General features: G+C 48.4%; 1 long non-coding RNA gene across 1 annotated transcript in view; it reads left to right on the top strand.

The window, feature by feature from the left end:
- Positions 1–21,029, top strand: part of LOC310661726 — a 313,777-nt gene that overhangs the window by 272,065 nt on the left and 20,683 nt on the right. The window lies entirely within an intron of this gene.

Below are 21,029 nucleotides of genomic sequence, written 5' to 3'. Positions count from 1 at the left end.
ACCATTGATCCATAAAATGCAAGCAATAATCAATGTAAGGTAAAGGTAAAGGGACCCCTGAGCATTAGGTCCAGTCGTGGCCGACTCTGGGGTTGCGGTGCTCATCTCGCTTTATTGGCTGAGGGAGCTGGCGTACAGCTTCCGGGTCCTGTGGCCAGCATGGCTAAGCCGCTTCTGGCGAACCAGAGCAGCGCACGGAAACGCTGTTTACCTTCCCGCCGGAGCGGTACCTATTTATCTACTTGCATTTTGACGTGCTTTCGAACTGCTAGGTTGGCAGGAGCAGGGACCAAGCAATGGGAGCTCACCCCGTTGCAGGGACCCACAGCGTCAATGTACTGTACTATAAAATAAATAAGACAGTATTGTAGATGATAAAAAAAAAAAAATTAAAAAAATTCTTACCTGCACTGATGATAGTCATTGTTTGGATGGGGGGCTTTTATCCATTTCCGCGGTCCCACAATCAGGCAATCAGTAGCTGAACTGGGTTCCACACAGTCACATATACAAATGAACCGAGAAAGCTTCCAAAACAAAAACCCCATATAAATAGCAAAAACAAAAGCGCCAAACCTTATCCGTTCCGGAAGTCCATTTGACTTCCTAAATGTTCGAAAACCGAGGCGCAGCTTCTGATTGGTGCAGGCACCCCGGAAACAATAGTCGACAGCCACATCGGACATTTGGCTTCCAAAAAACATTCAAAAACTGGAACACTTACTTCCAGGTTTTCGGCGTTTGGGAACCAAGGCGTTTGAGTACCAAGGTGTTTGAGAACCAAGGTGCCACTGTATTGAAGCAATATCATCTGTTTGTTAGAAATGCCACCTGTTCTCTTGGCTTCAACATAGTACAATCCAGTATTTTCTGTGTTGTCACTTACTTCATGACAATCTTTAACAATAAAATTCAAATGCTGCAGCAGCCTTAAAAGTGCGGACTGGCAACACACTGTCGAGACTTTTCAGGGCTACTGTACCTTTGTTTAGAAGCTTCTCCTTGCCGCTACTGCCTCTAATTGCTTCCTATTCAGTGTTATTTAAAATTTAAAAAATAAAGGGATTTTTAAATTGGGGGGGGGGATAAAGAAGAAGAAAAAGGAATTAAAAAGAAGATGCAGCAAAGTTTGGACCCTGTTGAAGGGGGGTGATTAGCAAGCACATAGGTCCAACTCACAGGGTACATTTTACAACAACAACAACAACAACAACAACAACAACAACAACAATAATTTATTAGTTGTACCCCGTCCATCTGGCTGGGTTTCCCCAGCCACTCTGGGCGGCTTCCAACAAAGATGAAAAACACTCAAATGTCACATATTAAAAACTTCCCTGAACAGGGCTGCCTTCAGATGTCTTCTGAATGTCAGGTAGTTGTTTATCGCTTTGACATCTGATGGGAGGGCGTTCCACAGGGCGGGCGCCACTACCAAGAAGGCCCTCTGCCTGGTTCCCTGTAACTTGGCCTCTCGCAGTGAGGGAACCGCCAGAAGGCCCTCGGAGCTGGACCCCAGTGTCCGGGCAGAACGATGGGGGTGGAGATGCTCCTTCAGATATACTGGACCGAGGCCGTTTAGGGCTTTAAAGGTCAGCACCAACACTTTGAATTGTGCTCGGAAACGTACTGGGAGCCAACGTACCAGACGTTATAGTCCCTGTAAAATAAACATGCAAGAGCACAATGTGTTTTAAGAAACTGTAGATGCAGCATAACTTCCAGCCTTTGTAGTTCAGCAATCAGTTACTTAGCCACAGAAAGAAACAGCACCATCTAATGGCTGGTTTAGCCCATGCCTCGAAAATCTGGCAACTCTGGGCTTTGGGTGTTTTAACCAAAACCAAACTTTTATTCACATCAATTTGATGACAAATAGAGAAGAGGCTGGGCTTGTTAATGGCAAACGCAGGGAAGTCCCCTCTCCCCCAAAAAAGTATTACATCACGTGTGTGATGGGGCACAACTCACCATGAAGTTCCCATGCACAATAACCAAGACTATTCAAGACCAGGCGCAGGGCTGGGGCGGAGGAAGCCCGAGCTTCCCCTGACCCCAGCCCCCAGAGGAGGCTGCTATCCGCAAGCCTAGGGAGCCCGGTTGGAAGTCGCGCCGGTCTCCCCAGGCTTGCGGATATCTGCCCGAAGTCACGCAGCTCTCTCATGGCTTGCGCGCCCCAGGCTTCAGGATGCAGGCAGCTCTCCGCAAGCCGTGGGAGAGCTGCGCAACTTTGCGCCGGGCTCCCTAGGCTTGCGGATAGCTTCCTGAAGCCTGGAGAGGGAGAGGGGTCGGTGCGCACCGACCCCTCTTGCTCTCCAGGCTTCAGCGAAAGCCTGTATTCGCCCCATAGGACGCACACACATTTCCCCTTCATTTTGGGAGGGGGAAAGTGCGTCCTATAGGGCGAAAAATACGGTATATTGGGAACTTTGCAGAGCGGCTGGGGAACCCAGTCAGATGGTTGGGGAATAATGATGATGATGATGATGAAATAGGGCATCTCTATTTTCATCAGAGATGAAACCTTTGCTTTTAAAACAGTGCAGATTTTGCAAATATTATACAATATATAGCAGGAGAGAGAGAGGGGGGGGGATATGAGTTGGCAACGAGACTCTGGCACTCATAGTTCTGGTGTGAACACAAGTATCCTATTTTTACCTTTCATGTGTTGGGAAGTTTGGCTTGTTTTCTTGGAAGAGAAAAAAAGAGACTATAATTCCATAAATAGAAACTTGTTTTTGGGCGTGAAGCACACGCCTTTTCTGAAAGTGAAAATGACAGCCAAGTGCAAACCGTAACACAATAGACATTGTGGTTACTATGTGCCAATAATATAACCCGTTCCAATACGCAGAGACACCCAAGAAGCAAGAGTTTGGATTTGATATCCCGCCTTTCACTCCCCTTTAGGAGTCTCAAAGCGGGCAACAATCTGCTTTCCCTTCCTCTCCCACAACAAACACTCTGTGAGGTGAGTGGGGCTGAGAGACTTCAGAGAAGTGTGACTGGCCCAAGGTCACCCAGCAGCTGCATGTGGAGGAGCGGAGACGCGAACCCGGTTCCCCAGATTACGAGACTACCGCTCTTAACCACTACACCACACTGGCTCTCAAGTGCTCACTGGAAGGACAGATCCTGAAGCTGAGGCTCCAATTCTTTGGCCACCTCGTGAGAAGAGAAGACCCCCTGGAAAAGACCCTGATGTTGGGAAAGATGGGGGGCACAAGGAGAAGGGGACGACAGAGAACGAGATGGTGGGACAGTGTTCTCGAAGCTACCAGCATGAGTTTGACCAAACTGCGGGAGGCAGTGGAAGACAGGAGTGCCTGGCGTGCTCTGGTCCAGGGGGTCATGAAGAGTCGGACACGACTAACCGACTAAACAACAACAACAACAACAAAGCTAAGAGAAAAAAGAGACACTGCCACTGGACCAGAGCTATTAAAGAGGGATTCTATTTTATCCCAGGAAAAAGGGACTCATCCTATACACATTTCTGTTTGCCCATGTTGTCTTTTGTTCGTCCCCTGATTCCTGAGTATGGGTCTGAGAGGTTTTCCTTTTTCCCTACCGCTTTCCCCAGGAAAACCCACTGCTTACCACTGAATATGAACAAACGTGAAGCTTCAGAAAACACGTTTGACATTTGCTCTCATTCGACGGGTTTTCCCAAGGAAAGTGGTGGTGGGGAAACGAAAATAGGAAAAAAAGAAAAACCTGTGTATAGAAATCAGAAGTGTGGATGAGGGCAAAGTCAGATTTCCATTGTTTAGATTTGTCCCCATGAAATCGCATCCTGGGGAGACTCAAAAGCAAAAATTTGGATCTGGATAAGTGAATTGCCAGAGGGACATGGGTGGCGCTATGGGTTAAACCACAGAGCTTAGGACTTGCCGATCAGAAGGTCGGCGGTTCGAATCCCCGCAACGGGGTGAGCTCCCATTGCTCGGTCCCTGCTCCTGCCAACCTAGCAGTTCGAAAGCACGTCAAAGTGCAAGTAGATCAATAGGTACCGCTCCGGCGGGAAGGTAAACGGCGTTTCCATGCGCTGCTCTGGTTCGCCAGAAGCGGCTTAGTCATGCTGGCCACATGACCCGGAAGCTGTACGCCGGCTTCCTCGGCCAGTAAAGCGAGATGAGCGCTGCAACCCCAGAGTCGGCCACAACTGGACCTAATGGTCAGGGGTCCCTTTACCTTTACCTTAAGTGAATTGCCAGAAATCAGCTTTCAGGGGCAACAGGACTCACACAGCATGGAACATTCCTTGTCCACAAGTAGATTTTCCAAAGCCAAAAGCAATGTACTTGTAATGTAATAATTTAAGGCATATATATATATATATCCCATCTTTCTAGAAACAAATTTAAGGCAGCTTGCATAAATTAAGAACAGGGGAATAATTAGAAATCCAGCAAGAATAAATAGAACACCATAACTAATAGCTTAAAACTATTGAAAAGACCTGCGTAAGAACCAAAAAGATCATTCCCAATCTGATGTGCCCACAGCTGTTGCCGCCCTGCCCCGCCCTGTTTTTTCAAAAGTACTAATTAGCCAGCTGCAAGTCAATTACTTGCTCAGTTATTAGCAGGTATCTCGTTTCTAAAACCACCAAGGAATATTGCAGCTGGATTATGCAACAGCCTCTGTTTTGGGGAATCTGCAGCTTACAATAGCATGCTTCCCCCCCCCCCAGGGCCGGCCCACTCATGAGGTAAGGTGATGTGACCACTTCAGGTGGCAGGAGCCACAGGGGCAGCAGATCTGACCTCCAAGGAATGCATCATCGCCGTGGTAACCGCGACAACTGCGGCAAACTCCTTGGGGGGCCAGAACTGCCACCATCTTGGCAGTCGCTGCAACCTCTGAGTCTACAGTGGCCTCTCAGTGAATAGGAGGCACTGCTGAGCTCCTCCCACCAGTGGTGTAGCATGGGTTGCCAGTGCCCGGGGCAAGGCACAAAAGAGGGGTGGCATCGCCGTGGAGAAGGGGGCTTAGCACATCACTGTGGGTCCACCTCCTAGATGCCTGCTCTCCAGGGAGGTGCTGGATGCAGACTCCAACTGCCCAACTGGAGCCCCTCCAGAGGGCAGCCCCTCACCCTGCACCTGCCAATCTCACGGCACCTTTGGGACCACTGTGGCCCAGTGGTGTAGCGTGGGTTGCGCTCTGCACCTGAGGTAACCCCCCACCCCCGTGGCACCTGTAAACCACCTCATCCTGCGTCTAGGGAAGAAATGGCAGGGGTTGCCCTCTGGGGGTCTCCTGGGCACTGCGCCCACCTGACTTGCTTCAGAGTGCCCACCCCCACCCCGTGACAACTGATTCCCCCCTTCACCTGTTGGGTAAGATTGATTTGATACTCCCCACCTTGTTCCCGATGTAGGTCTTCGCTCACCCCTCTTTCCTTGGAGGATGCCATTTTGTGATTTGCCTCAGGCGCCAAAATGTCTTGGGCCGGCCCTGTCCACCCCAATAAGGCGCCATCCTCTCTTTCACATCTTGTGAATTAGGTTAATGTTATACATGAATTAGATTAATGTTATACGTGTCCGCCCCCGCCCCCCGTTTGCTATAACGATTTAATTTCTGACTTATTTATACATTTACGCCCCTTTGTGTAGATCTACCCCACGTCAGGGTAGGCTAGTGTAAACTGTAAGAGACAATACATAATAGAAATGAAATCTCTAAACGGTTTCTAGTTTTTAGCCTTGTAATAGCGCTTGGGACGTGGGTGGCGCTGTGGGTTAAACCACAGAGCCTAGGACTTGCCGATCAGAAGGTCAGCAGTTCGGAATCCCCACGACGGGGTGAGCTCCCGTTGCTCGGTCCCTGCTCCTGCCAACCTAGCAGTTTGAAAGCATGTCAAAGTACAAGTAGATAAATAGGTACCACTCCAGCAGGAAGGTAAACGGCGTTTCCGTGTGCTGCTCTGGTTCTCCAGAAGCGGCTTAGTCATGCTGGCCACATGACCCGGAAGCTGTACGCTGGCTCCCTCGGCCAATAAAGTGAGATGAGCACCGCAACCCCAGAGTCGGTCACGACTGAACCTAATGGTCAGGGGTCCCTTTACCTTTAGTGAGTAAAAGAGAGCCGTAAGAAGGGTCCCAGCAGATTATCTAGTCCAGGAACTGAAGGCCTGTGCCACCCCCTGCCAGATGTTGAAGGACTACAACTCCCCTCAGCCCCAGCAAGGATAGCCAATGGCTAAGGATAATGGGAGATGTAGTTACCAGCACCCAGGAGATCAGAGGTTCCCTATTTCTGTTGTTCCATCAAGTGGAAATTAGAAGTATCAGTGAAAATAACATTTCACTTTATTTATCTATTCCAGGCATGGGCAAACTGGGCCCTCCAGATGTTTTGGGACTACAGTTCCCATCATCCCTGACCACTGGTCCTGTTAGCTAGGGATGATGGGAGTTGTAGTCGCAAAACAGCTGGAGGGCCGAGTTTGCCTAGGCCTGATCTATTCTGTTCTCTATAAACCACTCAAAGATTATTGTTGTTAAGCAGTATATAAATATAAATAAAAATATATATGCATTTATTAAACGATACATATTTCATTTTAGAAATATTATTTCTAAATCTTAAAGAAGTGCAGTCTACCAAAAAAAACAAACAAACCAATATCAAAACAAAAATACAACCTAAAACTAAGAAGAAAAAAATAAAACAAAACAAATAAAACCATTGAAAATACTTGTGTAATATATGTCTGGGGGGACAATTTAACTTCCTTTTCAGCTGAGTTAGTAATGAGCTATCAAAATTATATCAAGATGCTGCACACCAGTGTTTCTAATTTATTGATTCCAGTCTTTCCCAAACTTGGGTCTCAAACTGTTGCTGGACTACAACTCCCATCATCCCTAGCTAGCAGGACCAGTGGTCAGGGATGATGGGAACTGTAGTCCAAAAACAGCTGGAGACCCAAGTTAGGGAAACGCCGTTTTAAACTTTAAAATGTCAATTTCATATTTATATTTGCTATTTTTTGCTCTTGCTTTAACCAATACGTGGAGAGCCTTGCAACTGAGAAACGGCCTTGGGAACTGCTCTAAAATGTAAATTCTGAAACTCCATTTATTATTGTAAGTCAAAACTGAAGATTGGTTTAAAGAAACGTATGTGGCCCATTGATTTATTGATGCTATTATTTCTCGCCATAATGATGTTTCGTAACCCAGACGCCTTCATTATTCCTCTACCCTTTCGGACCGTCAAAGGCTTTTTAAAACATAAATCTTAACACCTGCGTATTATCTCTACATTAGTTTTTTTTGGGGAGAGGGGCCTCACTTGGGTGTTAGTAAGAGTATATATATAGCATCCAATGTCTTCAAAGAGTTCTGGGAACAATTAATTAAGAGCTGGCAATTAAAAGGGCATTAAAATGTGCCCTTACAAGCATGGGAACGCAAGGCTTCATTTGAAGTTTTACAAGATGTACCCGGGCAGGGATATGTCTTTATCTAGTATGAAATCTTTTTTTTCCCCTTTCACATCTTTTAGAAGTGGTTACCTGCTACCCGGTCAGCAGCAGTCCTGTTGCCTTCCTGACATGCATTCGGATGCCGTATGTCCAGAGCTCAGGAAATAAAGTTGGACGCTCACAGCCAGGAGCAGAGGCGAAAGCTGGAGGTTTAATGAAGCTGGGATGGTGTGTCTGGCGCAGCTCAGCCAAGCAGCAAATGCAAACACATTATCACCTGGAAACTTGCTCCAATTTCACACCAATTAGCTAGGAATGAGAGGGGAGGGTCACCGCTGCTGCCCACTGAAGAGTGGCCCAATAGTGTAGGAATGACTCACAGGACAGATCTCCTCCTAAGACTGACAGGTGACTTTTGCAGAGGTTGTTGTTGCTTTACTTAAGCAACTGAGCATAAGTACCTGAAGCCAGTGGTGGATCTGCATTTTCAGGGGGCCCTGAAGCTTGAACTGTTACATACCCCCCAACGTGTCTCTGACGGAAGTAGGGAAATAAAGTCCTATTCCATAATAATAATACAGCCATACCTCATGTTATGTCCGCTTCATGTTACGTTCTTTCATGTTACGTCCCGTGGCGACCCGGAAGTACCGGAAAGGGTTACTTCCGGGTTTTGCCGCTTGCGCATGCGCAGACACGCGAAATGACATCACACGTATGTGCAGAAGTGGTGAATCGCAACCCGTGCGTGCGCAGAATGCGGGTTGCGTTCTTTTCATGTTGCGAACGGGCCTCCAGAACGGATCCTGTTCGCAACCAGAGGTACCTCTGTCATTTTACTATTTATACCCCACCCCAGCCACTCTGGACTACTTTCAATGCACAGTCGTACCTTGGAAGTTGATTGGAATCCATTCCAGAGGTCTGTTCGACTTCCAAAACGTTCGGAAACCAAAGCGCTGCTTCTGATTGGCTTCAGGAAGCTCCTAACCACCTTGCGACTTGGTACCTCCAAAATATTGTCATTTGGGGACCTTAAGGTCCTCTACTGGGCATACCAGGAGATCAACGGTCAGAGATGATGGCAGCTGGGAGGCCAACAACATCCAGAAGGAGACATAGCTCAGTTCACCCCCGAAATACATGATGCTGAAAGACTTTAAATGCAAGTTATAAGGGGATGCATCATCTGAGACTAGGGGACATCTTTATTGTGAGGGCTTAATTTGCAATTTCCAGGACCTTTGGTGCATGAATGAATTTGTAGATGCGTGCCTAGTTCTTCTCTGAAACCAAAGAGATTTTGATCCTAGATTTTACTTGGTGGCAGTGGCGTAGAAAGGGGGGGGTGCGGACCACCCCGGGTGTCATCACTGAGGAGGTGTGTGTGACAAAATGGCAAAAATATTTGTGTGTGTGTGTGTTTTAATTGGGCTCACAACACTTTATTTTTAAAAAATAACTCCCACACCCACCACACCCCCTTGCTACACCACTGGTAGCTAGGTGAGGTGGGGGGGCACTGGGCGCCACCCCGCCGGAGTCATGCGTCTCTCCTAACCAGTGTGGGGCTTGTGTCTGCCCACCACCTCAGCCGCCCTACAGCTGCGCAGAGGCTCCATGCAGTGTGCCCTGCCTTGCCTCACCCCGCCCCCATGGGCAGCTTGCCCCGCCCCTGGCTGCAGGGCAAACACGCGGCCCCGGGCACCAGAGCGCCTAGCTACGGCGCTGCTTGGTGGTGGTTGTTTTGCAATGTATGAAATGTTGCACGAATTTTGTTTGTTCATTTTGTTTGTTTGCGTGTACCTCCCATCTTGGACAGTGTTCTTGAAGCCAGTGGCGTAGCATGGGGGGTGCAGGGGGGGCTGGCCGCACCGGGCGCAACATCTGGGGGGGGCGCTCGCACTCGCAGCTCTCTGCCCCTACCTGGCTCACTCACTCTCTCTCACTGCAGTGCTGGCTGTGCGAATCTGATCCGAGCCGCCGGGTCGCCACCCACTGTGGAGGGGAGGGTGCCAGGCGTGCGGTGCGGTGCGGAGAGAGAGCGAGGGACTATCTGGGGGAGGGACAGTGCTGCGGGGGGGGGCACAAATTACTTGCCTTGCCCCGGGTGCTGACAACCCACGCTACGCCACTGCTTGAAGCTACCAACATGAGTCTGACCAAACTGCGGGAGACAGTGGAAGACAGAAGTGCCTGGCGTGCTCTGGTCCAGGGGGTCACAAAGAGTCGGACACGACTAAACGACTAAACAGCAACAACAACCTCCCATCTAGTGGCAAAAATGGGACTCTCCCCTCTCACAACAACCCTTTGAGGTAGGTTAGGCCGAGAGGCAGGGCCAGAGTGCACATATCTGATGCAGTCGCAGATGAGATGATCGATCTGGCGAGCAGTGGAGTGTGCAGTCTGTTTCCTGACCCTTTCGTGGATCAGGAAAAGTACAAATGCACAGCTGCCGTTATCAAAACACAGGGGGCCAGGCAGTGGCGTAGCGTGGGTTGTCAGCACCCGGGCAAGACAAGTAATTTGCGCCCCCTAACCCGGGGCAAGGCAAGTAATTTGCGCCCCCCCCCGCTGCACTGTCCCTCCCCCAGATAGTCCCTCGCTCTCTCTCCGCACCGCACCGCATGTCTGGCACCCCCCCCTCCACAGTGGGCGGCGACCCGGTGGCTTGGATCGGATTCGCACAGCCAGCACTGCAGTGAGAGAGAGTGAGTGAGCCAGGTAGGGGCAGAGAGCAGCGAGTGAGAGCGCCCCCCCCCCGATGTTGCGCCCGGTGCGGCCGGCCCCCCCTGCACCCCCCACGCTACGCCACTGGGGCCAGGGACTTGTTTCTGAGGGAGGCCATGCAAAAATGCTTCTGGGCATTGGATATGTCCTGCAGATTAGCCTCCCCTGCATTAGAAAGATTATTGTGCCAGTTGCAGATTAAGGCACCCCTGTGTTTGTTTTATTATTTTGGAATCCCAAGAGATAGGTGGAAGGGAAAAGTTAGCTGCTTTAGCTGAAATATACAACACAGCTTACATAAGAGCTGTTGGCCAGAAGATCTGTCTGATAAGCAGTCTAAGGCTGCAAGTCTAAGGCCATTTACTTAGGAGTAAGTATCATGGAACCCAAAGGGCCTTACTTCTGAGTAGGGATGAACCCCCCCCCCCCCAAATTCAGTTTCTCATTTCCCCTCCCCCAGTCTAAAATTCACATTACATACACATTTTTGCAAGCAGTCCCCTCCCATACAATGCATTTTTATATGTTCCCTTCGCTTATGTGTGCTTCTTTTTCCTTTTTCCACGCTTTCCCCTAATGTCAACATTTTATTTTCAATTTCTTTGGATGCATCATTTGGCTTCAGAACTGCATCCCCAAACCCAGGGATGTGTGGATTTTGAGCAATGGCTGTGTTTCTGTTTGCATATTTTGTGGGAAATGGGTAGAGTCTCATTACAATCCAAACTGAGCTAAATTCCTCCTCTGTCCCTGCTCCTGAGTAGGCCTGTTGAGAACTGCGCTGCGAGTGTCTGTGTGGCACAGTTTCTCACCCAGCGTTTATAACCTTACCTGGCCACTTCTTGCACAGGAGAGGATTAAAGGTGAAAGGATAGGTTTTTGGGGGGGGGGGCAGAATAAAAGGGAAGGACTGGATTATTCTAGTCTAGTGAATCGAATTAAAGCAGGACTTCCACAAAGTGCTCAGAGCTGGGAGCGAAGGAGGCCATAATTAAAGCTACTGGCCCTCAGAGTAGCCAGCGAAGCTATGTGGAAGGAAATTGTACCATGACCTTGCCGAAATAATGACCGGGAGAACTCAAGCACAGCTGACAGCAGCAGGAACCTTCTGACCAAGGGAAGATTGTCACAGGGGGACATGTCACCTCGGCTAATACAATGCCTTTCAGAGGGTCAAAGAAACCGCTTCGAATTTCCTGATGCGGGCCAAGGACTTGAGACAAAAGCTACTGCTTATTTCTCTGGAAGATGGTTCCACACTAAAACATTATCCTCTCCCCACTCCCCCGGTCTCCAGTACAGAGGATTTTTCTTCATTCAGTTTCCATGCGGCCCCAGAGCGTCGGCACCCACATTTTGAAGTTGCCTTCCTTGCAAGATCACGCACGGCTCACAAAACGGGCAGGAGAGAGAGCCTTGTCATCTTAGAGAACTTACTGAATACGTTGACACATTGATTTAGCATAGGGGCGCATCTTCCGATGGTGTTTCAGTGGCAGCAGGGCAGCTTAAAGGTCCGAGGGTTGCAGGAAGGCATAACGGTTTGCATTCGGGAAAACTGCTGCTGGACTTGTTGCTTAGTCATTTAGTCGTGTCCGACTCGTCGTGACCCCCTGACGTTGGGAAAGATGGAGGGCACAAGGAGAAGGGGACGACAGAGGACGAGATGGTTGGACAGTGTTCTTGAAGCTACCAACATGAGTTTGACCAAACTGTGGGAGGCAGTGGAAGACAGGAGTGCCTGGTGTGCTCTGGTCCATGGGGTCACAAAGAGTTGGACACGACTAAACAACAACAACTGTACACAAAGTAGCAGCCATATTTGGAGAGTACGGTGCTCTTTTCGGGCAAAGAGATGGAGGCAATCTTGTTACATTTAATAAGCCAACTATTTAAATTTGTGCTTCTAAGCCAACAGAACAAAGAGATCGCATATATGGAGCCCACAGGGTAGGCAGTTCAAGGTAAAAGTATCGAAACAAGTAGGTACTAAGAGAAATTCTAGGGACGCGGGTGGCGCTGTGGGTAAAAGCCTCAGCGCCTAGGGCTTGCCGATCGAAAGGTCGGCGGTTCGAATCCCCGCGGCGGGGTGTGCTCCCGCTGTTTGGTCCCAGCGCCTGCCAACCTAGCAGTTCGAAAGCACTCTCGGGTGCAAGTAGATAAATAGGGACCGCTTACTAGCGGGAAGGTAAACGGCGTTTCCGTGTGCGGCTCTGGCTCGCCAGAGCAGCGATGTCACACTGGCCACGTGACCCGGAAGTGTCTGCGGACAGCGCTGGCTCCCGGCCTTTAGAGTGAGATGGGCGCACAACCCTAGAGTCTGTCAAGACTGGCCCGTACGGGCAGGGGTACCTTTACCTTTAAGAGAAATTCTTAGTTAGTGGTTTACATGGATGTTACAGTGATTCAACGGTGGAGTGATCCAAGACAGTTAGAATATACTTTGCTAAATTGAGTACAAAAGATTACTTAGTTGACTTAAAAAAATAATAATTATTCATCCCAAATTGGGAGTGGGGGGTGGAGAGAGAATAAATCAAATGGCCAGGCTTTGTTCTTGCAATTTGCTGCAAGGCATTCCTAAATGTGTTAATGATAACGAAGCACCTTGCTGTTGTCTTTTAAATGGAGCTCTTTCAGGCTGTAATTAAAGACAGACACCCAGCCCTACCTGTCTGAGGAAGGCAGTAGCAGGCAGGCTTTGGAGGGATTTTACAAAGTGTTGGGGGGACACCCCACCCCTCAAAGGGCTCATGGACATAAAGAGAAGTTGTAAGGCTAACACCCGAGTAACATTCCAGACCCTCTGCCTTGCAGGACACCTTTGAGAGAAGAAAAGGCCAAGGAGGAAACTCTACACAAATCCTTAAGACATTTAGATGGAGCCTTTTACGCCTCCTTCCGTCAACTCCTGCAGTCAAGCTAGTGCCAAACGTCTTGCTCTTCTTTCCTTTGGACCCCATCAGTGAGGACAAGAGGAGGGAATGTGGGGACCACCAGTCCTCACAACTGCTTTGTGGGCGCAAGACCTCCTCAAAAGACTTGCTGAGACCACCAGGCCAGAGCTGCGCTTTGTTTCCTTGAAGACTTAACTACACTGGTCTCAAGTGGTGTAGAGCAGGCATCCCCAAACTCGGCCCTCCAGATGTTTCGGGACTACAACTCCCATCATCCCTAGCTAACAGGACCAGAGGTCAGGGATGCTGGGAACTGTAGTCCCAAAATATCTGGAGGGCCGAGTTTGGGGGTGCCTGTTGTAGAGTTTTATTGCTTAAAGGTAAAGGTAAAGGGACCCCTGACCATTAGGTCCAGTCATGGCCGACTCGGGGGTTGCGGTGCTCATCTCGCTTTATTGGCCGAGGGAGCCGGCGTACAGCTTCCGGGTCATGTGGCCAGCATGACTAAGCCGCTTCTGGCGAACCAGAGCAGTGCACGGAAACGCCGTTTACCTTCCCACTGGACCGGTACCTATTTATCTACTTGCACTTTGACGTGCTTTCGAACTGCTAGGTTGGCAGGAGCTGGGACTGAGCAACAGGAGCTCACCCCGTCACGGAGATTCGAACCGGCAACCTTCTGATCTGCAAGTCCTAGGCTCTGTGGTTTAACCCACAGCGCCACCTGTGTCCCTATGCCTGAATCCAACACCGACAGATGGAGGGCCAAGCAGGGGCCGAACCCCACTGCAAAAATAACTGCCAGGGCTGCCGGCTGACTGAGGAGGGGGCTCCATATAATTCCTTTGCCGAGGTGCTGAGAGCAGCGCAATTTTTGTGTTCCCCTCCCCTTGACTGTGCCGTTGGCAGGAGCCAATGTGGCGAACCCCTGGGTATTCCCCTATTATGGAACAACTCTCATAATCCCTGACCATTAGTCATGCTGGCTGGGAGTGATGATGGGAGTTGTAGTCCAACACAGCTGGAGGGCACCATGTCAGCTACCCTTCATACGAAGCATGGAAAATCGTAATAAGCAACTGGTTACTTTACTTCATTTTTGGGGAGGGGGAAAGAATTGTTTGTTGTTCATTTGAGGAAAAGCCCAGGAAACCCAGCGAGGATTAAGTAGCGCAAAGGAAGCAGATGGTGGCGACCAAACGGTTGAAGCGTTTGGATCTGTTTCAAGAGAGGTACCTTCCCACATTCCTCGGGATCAGGGCCTTCCAGAATAGGGAGGAAGAGGGGAATTCCTGTCCTCTGCCCCACCTACCAGAGGAACTGTGAAAAAAGGCCACAGAGCACATACAAAAAGGGGCTTCAGCCCAAGCGAGCCCCTTTATTCTTCTCTATCCTATAAAATCCCAAGTTATTCACTTCATAGCACTGGCTTCTAACCTGCCGAATGCTCCTAGAGCCTGCAATTAATCCTCTGATTACAGAATGCTTTTGATGTGAAAGGGGATTACAGATCTGTATCTATATTTCTTACATTTCTGTATAAGCATGCGTGTCTGCATAAAGCATGCTTTTTCTACAGATCTATAACTCGCAGAGGCAGCAGGTATATTGACAATTTGTCTTAATATGCAGTCGGATATAGGCAAGGATTACTAAAAGCTGCAAGTGTTGTCCTTAGGCGGGGAAAATTCCCATTCTTTCACTGGGAGTTTCCCTCCCAAGGGACTAATGCAGGATTCGACCCAAAGCTCTCGTTTTGGTTGCTTACCAGGGGTTCAGGCCTGCCCACAGCGACAGATCTCAGTCCTCCAGATGTTTGGGGACTACAGCTCCCATCATCCCTGGCTAACAGGACCAGTGGTCAGGGATGATGGGAGTTGTAGTCTCAAAACATCTGGAGGGCCGAGTTTGCCTATGCTTGTCCTAGAGGGGCTACCTTCCCAGGTGGACGAGTCCCATCTGCCTCTCACTTCCCTCTACTGCATGTGCAGAAACTGTCTTCTTGACCGTTGGGTCCAAAAGCAAAGTGGTAGGTAAAAGGTAAAGGGACTCCTGACCGTTAGGTCCAGTCGTGACCAACTCTGGGGTTGTGGTGCTCATCTCACTTTACTGGCCGAGGGAGCCAGCGTACAGCTTCCGGGTCATGTGGCCAGCATGACTAAGCCGCTTCTGGCGAACCAGAGCAGCGCACGGAAACGCCATTTACCTTCCCGCTGGAGCGGTACCTATTTATCTACTTGCACTGGTGTGCTTTCGAACTGCTAGGTTGGCAGGAGCAGGGACCGAGCAACGGGAGCTCACCCCGTCGCGGGGATTCGAACCGCCGACCTTCTGATCGGCAAGTCCTAGGCCCTGTGGTTTAGACCACAGCGCCACCCGCGTCCCAAAGTGGTAGGACTGGGGCTCATCACCTTGAAAGAAAAGCTCAAGAGTTCTGGGTTTTCCACTTCAGAGGGGGAAATGTGACAAAGCAGGTATGATAAGGATTTGTACAGTCATGCCTGATGAAGAGAATGTGGATTCAGAGAATTTTTCATAATATTCTCTTCATAATACTAGTACAGTGGTACCTCGGGTTAAGAACGTAATTCATTCTGGAGGTCCGTTCTTAACCTGAAACTGTTCTTAACCTGAGGTACCACTTTAGCTAATGGGGCCTCCTGTGCTGCCACCACACGATTTCTGTTCTCATCCTGAAGCAAAGTTCTTAACCCGAGGTACTATTTCTGGGTTAGCGGAGTCTGTAACCTGAAGCATCTGTAACCTGAAGCGTCTGTAACCCGAGGTACCGCTGTACTGTGGCTATAGATTTTTGGACAGTCTTGCAGGGGAGAGAGGGAGGGAGGGAGGGAGGGAGAGAGAGAGAGAGAGAGAGAGAGAGAGAGAGAGAGAGAATACTTCCTCATCGACAATCCCTTCTTCCAGTAAACAAATACAGTGGTACCTCGGGTTAGGAACGTAATTTGTTCCAGAGGTTCGTTCTTAACCTGAAACTGTTCTTAACCTGAGGTACCACTTTAGCTAATGGAGTCTCCCGCTGCTGCCACACCGCCACCGTGCGATTTCTGTTCTCATCCTGAAGCAAAGTTCTTAAGCTGAGGTACTATTTCTGGGTTAGCAGAGTCTGTAACCTGAAGCGTCTGTAACCCGAGGTACCACTGTAAAGAATACAAGAAATAAACATTGGCTTGGGAATAATTGGAAAGGTGACAAAGTTTCCCCTGGCATTCTCTGCTCCTCTTTCAAAAGTTCGGTCTTTGTCTTTTGTGACAGTTCACACTTCCTCTTTTCTTTTCTTTTCTCTCTCCAAGTAAGATTCGAAGAAGGAAAGATAAACATTACACCAACCAAAATTCAAAAGCAAAGCCAACTCCAATTCAACCATTGAGTCATTGCCTTGGACAAAAATCAGATGAAAGGCCATGAATGGGACTCATCGCACTTATAGAACCTTAGAGACAGCTGTCATCGAAAAACACAAATGTAATAGCTCAGTTCAAATACACTGGCCTATCAGTTGGTGAATGTATCAGGAAGTGTCAGCCTGAATGTTGAAGGAGCCATCATTGATCAATCACTACAGGACTTTTCTATCATCTTAAGCTATAGGGGAGTGAGATGGATGGGCCTACAATGGCAGATGAAGTTGATGGACTACATGGAACTGGCGGAAATGACTGGCAGAATCCGAGACCAGGGAGAAGAGTCGGCGGAAGAAGACTGGAAAAAGTTTAAAGACTATTTACAGAAATACTGTAAAATTAATGAATGTTAGAAAAATGTTGGAATGAAGTTATATGGCTTTAGTAGAAACGTTATAAGGAACTAAGTATAAATAGGTTATTAGAGCATTAAAGGGAAAAATAAGGTTAGAAAGTGTTAAGATAATTACAGGATAGAAAACAGAGGAAGATGGAAAGGAATTGCTGAAACAATTAATAGAAGTGGAATACAAAAAGGGAGGTGTGAGGAGGTCGTGGAAATTAGTGAAAGAAAGACAAGATATTGAAATTGGATTGTGTTTTAAATGGGTTTTGTTTTGTTTTGTTAGTTGTATGCTAGTGTTTTGTAGGTTTTTTGTATTGTATTTTTGTATGTTTTTTATTTTTTGGTTTTTTGTAGTTTGTGTTCAATTTGTTGGAAAACTAATAAATATTATTATAAAAAAAAGAGAGAGATGGATGGGCCTGCAAAGTCTCTGCTCTGCTGAAAGACCAGCAACATTCTGGCTTCTCCTCTCCTTGAAATCTTCCCACCAGGCCATTAGAAGAGTTCCATAACTAAGAAATAGTGTCCAAGTCTGCAATTTTTCTTCCTCCCTCCCAATTCCTCTTCCTTTCGTGTCGGGTCTTTGAGATGGTAAACTGGAGGACGGGAACTTGACTTCTTATCAAAACTTGCAAGCTGCTCTGGGAGCTTTCATTTAAGGCATTTATATATTTATTTATTTATTCATTTAAATAAATTATTCGCATTTCTAAGTGGTGTGCCTAAAACAATCCAGCTGTTGCCTGAAGAGCATTAAAGAAAACAAAACTTTTACGTAATTATATAATAAGGAACTATCTAAAGAAGACATTGTTGGAAGCCACCCAGAGTGGCTGGCGTAACCCAGTCAGATGAGTGGTATATATAATAATAATAATAATAATAATAATAATAATAATAATAATAATGTCAGTTCACCACATTTCAGCATCCGTTTGTGATTACTGTATTATATTTTTACGTCCTCGCGAAAACTGCCAGCATCCAATGTGCCTTTCTCCTGATAAGACACATTTTTGCAAGCAATTTTGCTAATATACATATTTCGCAAGCAATTTTCACCAACCCAATGCATTACAGTGGTACCTCGGGATGCGAATGGGATCAGCTCCGGAGCCCCGTTCGCATCCTGAACAGAATGTAAGACGCGACAGCGTGTCTGCGCATGTGCGGGTCGCGTTTCGCCGCTTCCGCGCATGCGCGTGACATCATTTTGACCGTCTGCGCATGCACGAGCGGCAAAACCCGGAAGTAACACGCTCCGTTACTTCCGGGTTGCTGCAGAGCGCAACCCAAAAATACTTATCCTGAAGCATATTTATCCCGAGGTATGGCTGTATTTTGGTACGTTGCTTTCTCTAATACAGTGGTTCCTCGCAAGACAAAATTAATTCGTTCTGCGAGTTTTTTCGTCTTGTGAATTTTTTCGTCTTGCGAAGCACCACTTTGTATTGACGGTTTCCCATAGGAATGCATTGGCGGTTTTTAAAAAAAGGCGCAAGGCGTTTTCGTCTTGCAAAGCAAGCCCATAGGGAAATCCGTCTTGCGAAGCAACTCAGAAAACAAAAAACTCCTTCGTCTTGCGAGTTTTTCGTCTTCCGAGGCATTCATCTTGCGAGGTACCACTGTATGTGTATTTTCATGCACCCTTCCATTCAATACAGTGGTACCTCGGGTTACATATGCTTCAGGTTACATACGCTTCAGGTTACAGACTCCGCTAACCCAGAAATAGTGCTTCAGGTTAAGAACTTTGCTTCAGGATGAGAACAGAAATCGTGCTCCGGCGGCGCGGCAGCAACAGGAGGCCCTATTAGCTAAAGTGGTGCTTCAGGTTAAGAACAGTTTCAGGTTAAGAACGAATTAAGTACGTAACCAGAGGTACCACTGTACATTCATTTTTGTGTTTTATTTTAGTGGAACTGTGCCACAAAATCTGCAGAAGTGCAAATGTCAAAGTAGGGCAGCATTTCAATCCATATATCGTTTTGCGAACTGCGTATTAGGTTGGCTAGTATTAAAATGTGAACGGAACCAAATTCCTTGCCAACCACGCAAGAAGCAGAAGGGATTGCAGAGACTTGGCTCCGTGTTTTTACTTGCTTATAATTCAGACCCAAGGAAGTGAGTGTTCTTGAATCATTTCAGTTAGGATCAGAAGAGCTTTTAAACAAATCAAAGCTTAGGTGGCTCTGCCCCCTTGTGGCAAGATGCCACCCTTACATTTATGCTAAAGGTAAAGGTAAAGGTACCCCTGCCCGTACAGGCCAGTCTTGACAGACTCTAGGGTTGTGCGCCCATCTCACTTAAGAGGCCGGGGGCCAGCGCTGTCCGGAGACACTTCCGGGTCACGTGGCCAGCGTGACATTGCTGCTTTGGCGAGCCAGAGCTGCACACGGAAACGCCATTTACCTTCCTGCTAGTAAGCGGTCCCTATTTATCTACTTGCACCCGGGGGTGCTTTCGAACTGCTAGGTTGGCAGGCGCTGGGACTGAACAACGGGAGCGCACCCCGCCGCGGGGATTCGAACCGCCGACCTTTCGATCAGCAAGCCCTAGGCGCTGAGGCTTTTACCCACAGCGCCACCCGCGTCCCTCCCACATTTATGCTACCCTTATGCTTTTAAGGTTTCGCTGCTGGTTCTGAAACTGTACCAGGCTGTGCAGAAGAGAAACCATCCCCGTTTATTCCAATGGCTGACACAAAGCTCACTATGTGACCTTGGGCTCATCACTCTCTCTCAGTCTAATCCACCTCAGGAGTGGAGTCCCTATGGTGGTTGGATGGCGCCTTGTACGCCTCCTTCCGTCAACTCCTGCGGCCAAGCTGGTGCCAAACGTCTTGTTCTGCTTTCATTTGGACCCCATCAGCGAGGCCAAGAGAGGGGTCTTGTCATCTGGGGAGCCCAGGACCTCCAGACACACCAGGCATGCACCCTGGAGAGATATCTTCTGTTCAGCTAATGTAGCAGAAACAATGTTGTTGTTTAGTCGTGCCCGACTCTTCGTGACCCCCTGGACCAGAGCACGCCAGGCACTCCTGTCTTCCACTGCCTCCCGCAGTTTGGTCAAACTCATGCTGGTAGCTTTGAGAACACTATTCAACCATCTCATCCTGTGTCGTCCCCTTCTCCTTGTGCCCTCCATCTTTCCCAACATCAGGGTCTTTTCCAGGGAGTCTTCTCTTCTCATGAGGTGGCCAAAGTATTGGAGCCTCAGCTTCAGGATCTGTCCTTCCTGTGAGCACTCAGGGCTGATTTCCTTCAGAAGGGAGAGGTTTGATCTTCTTGCAGTCCATGGGACTCTCAAGAGTCTCCTCCAGCACCAGAATTCAAAAGCATCCATTCTTCAGCCATCAGCCTTCTTTATGGTCCAGCTCTCACTTCCATAGCAGAAACAATAGTTACAAGATACTGGTCTCCGCAATCACAGCAGGCACTGTGATTCTCCAGCAGTTTGATTTCACCCCCAGAAGTGCACTCCATTGTCTCTCGAGGCAGACGGATGCCAACAACAATTGCTCATCGCTTTTAGCTGGTAACAGGCCCAGTATACCAGAAGGAGCATCTCCACCCCCATCGTTCAGCCCCCCAGACACCGAGGTCCATCGCCGAGGGCCTTCTGGTGGTTCCCTCACTGTGAGAAGTGAGGTTACAGGGAACCAGACAGAGGGCCTTCTCGGTAGTGGCGCCTGCCCTGTGGAACACCTTCCCGTCAGATGTCAAGGAAATAAACAACTATTTGACTTTTAGAAGACATCTGAAGGCAGCCCTGCTTAGAGAAGTTTTTAATGTTTGGTGTCTTTAATATTCTGTTGGAAGCCACCCTAAGTGGCTGAGGAAACCCAGCCAGATGGGTGGGGTATAAATAATGAATTTTGATGATGATGAATTGAAATGGAAAATGGAAATGCTATGAAATGTAGAATGTAGAATGTTTTGGTGTTTTTAATATTCTCTTGGGAGCTGCCCAGAGTGGCTGGGGAAACCCAGCCAGATGGGTGGGGTATAAATTTATTATTACAGTGGTACCTCTGGTTATAAACGGGATCCGTTCCGGAACCTGAGCAGAACGCAACCTGAGTCTGTGTGTGTTGCGATTCGCTGGTTTTGCGCATGTGCGTGACGTCATTTTGCACGCATGCACGAGCAGCGAAATCCGGAAGTAACCCTTTCCGGTACTTCTGG

The sequence above is a fragment of the Podarcis tiliguerta genome (assembly GCF_965153285.1).
Source record: "Podarcis tiliguerta genome assembly, chromosome: 13".
Lineage (NCBI taxonomy): Eukaryota > Metazoa > Chordata > Lepidosauria > Squamata > Lacertidae > Podarcis > Podarcis tiliguerta.
Note: the sequence above shows the minus strand (reverse complement) of the source record. Positions and strands in the feature narration are given on the sequence as shown.